Consider the following 2110-nt stretch of genomic DNA (forward strand, 5'->3'; position numbering starts at 1 on the left):
GTTTAGTTGTCATTTTGTGACATTACATTTGTCATTTGAACCTCGTTGGAATGAGCGTTCGCTTCTTCTGAACAAAGGTCTGAGGATCTCCCATTACGGGTCACGTCAGAAGGAGCTTTCATGCGACCAATCAGAGGGTCGTTTACCAGATCGAGAAAGTATCCTCCACAAGGTTAACGCGGGGTATCCCGAACGACAGTTACGGACTGTACGACCGATACTGTCAAAATCCATTCGTAACCACCTCCTTTATTCCAGGACAAGCCGAATAGTGACTCGTGCCCGTCTCGTGGCCATTTTTACGACCGGGTTCCGTCTTAGCGCAAACGGTCATATCGAAAACAATTGTCAACTCGTTGCGTAATTGTTCACATATATTTCCCCATATATTATATATATTTCAAAAGCACATCGGGACATGCGGAATTATACAGTATGATTGAACACATTTAATTGTGCCTTGGGTATATCTTTAGATGCAAGACATATCTAAAATAAAAATAAATATTTCTGAGGAATTCTTTGATGAAGAACTTGAAATCATATGCGCATTCAATGTGTCGTATTTTCGCACATAACAATCATCGATAGGGGGACGGGTCTTCTTTCAGGTTACTGAGGCGAGTGGTGACGAATGTGTCAAAATCCTTTTTCTATCGCTTCAATGGGATAAAAAATAAAAAATTCCATAGCTTGTGTAAAGAACTACCACACAATCTCGGTCACCCATTAGACATTTCAGAATTTTCTTTGGATCAATTTTCATATTTTGAATCAATATTTTCTTTCAGTCGACAGCCTGAAATGGAAGTCCCCAGTTTGAAACTTGTTTTATAAAGCTCGAGAAAGCTGCTTTCTGCCTGGCTTCATGTTAGTGATTTCAATGATCGATCAAAGTTCGCGAAAAGCTGTTCTGGCATTAACTGTAATGGGATGTTCTCACTCAGATCTTTGTGCACCGGTAGCGAGCACAAAGATCGGACGTCTATTTATAGTTTATACTTTGATACAGTTTAAGAACTTTGACACAGCGTGTTTAATTAAAAGGTAAAAGAGTTGAATTATTTACAAGCTTGTTACAATCCAATTTAAATGTGTTACTATCTGATATACTGTATATACAGCATCGAGCAGAAAATCCTGCAACAACTATATTTTGTGTTTGACCCGATCCTGCACATTATCAACTAAATTCCCATGTAAGTAGTTGGTGGCCCCACTCCAGGACCGCTTCTGACTTCTGATTGGTCGGTTTGGTCACGTGACCTCTGTGACCTCTCATGACATAAGGTCACATGACCTGCGCAGAGCGGCGTGGGTCCAGCGTGACTTCACGATGACACCACTTCCGGTGGTGCGTGCGTATTCAAGATGGCGGCATTTCCGGTTCTGGTGGTGCGCGCCTCCAAGATGGCGGCACGTCCGTTTCCGGGAGGCGTGCGCCTTCAAGATGGCGGCACGTCCGGTTCCGAGGGGGCCATCTCCCCATCCAAGGTGGTGGCACGGCGCTACCAAGAGGGTGGGAGGAGAGAGGGCGGGAAGGCGGGAGGAGGGAGGTTTTTTTGGGGGGGGGGTTGTGGGGTGTGGAGGGGTTGGTGGGTGGGTGGTGGTAGTGGTGAAGAGGGTAGTCAAAGCAATGGATGAAAGCGTTCTTTCGGGAGAGATGGGTGTCCCTGAAAAGGGCCGTTGGATCTTGAAGAAGATTACTCCCTCACCCACATAGACAAGGCAAAGGCAAGGATGGATCGTTAGCTGTCTACTGACAGGACCCTTTCTTGTGTGGCTTAAATGCCTCATGTAAGTGTCCTTCAGGACGGTGTTACAATATGTTGTAGACCTTATGTGTAATCCTTATTTGCAAGAGATTACAGTCCACGGGGTTGTGAGAAAATTCTGTTTATTCAGCAAGGCATACAGAAGACACTCCTGAAACAATTTAAATCACAATATATCACATGTTTCAGAATACATGTACAATAACACATTAAATGTAAAGTATTGATCTGCTTGATCATTACAGCAGACACACAAATATATTTCTGCCTCGATAACTTATCAGTGCAGATCTACCTTCATATACAAAGACAATATAATTACACATTATTAAACG

The sequence above is a fragment of the Haliotis rufescens genome, unplaced genomic scaffold, assembly GCF_023055435.1.
Source record: "Haliotis rufescens isolate VD_foot unplaced genomic scaffold, xgHalRufe1.0.p SCAF_9, whole genome shotgun sequence".
NCBI lineage: Eukaryota > Metazoa > Mollusca > Gastropoda > Lepetellida > Haliotidae > Haliotis > Haliotis rufescens.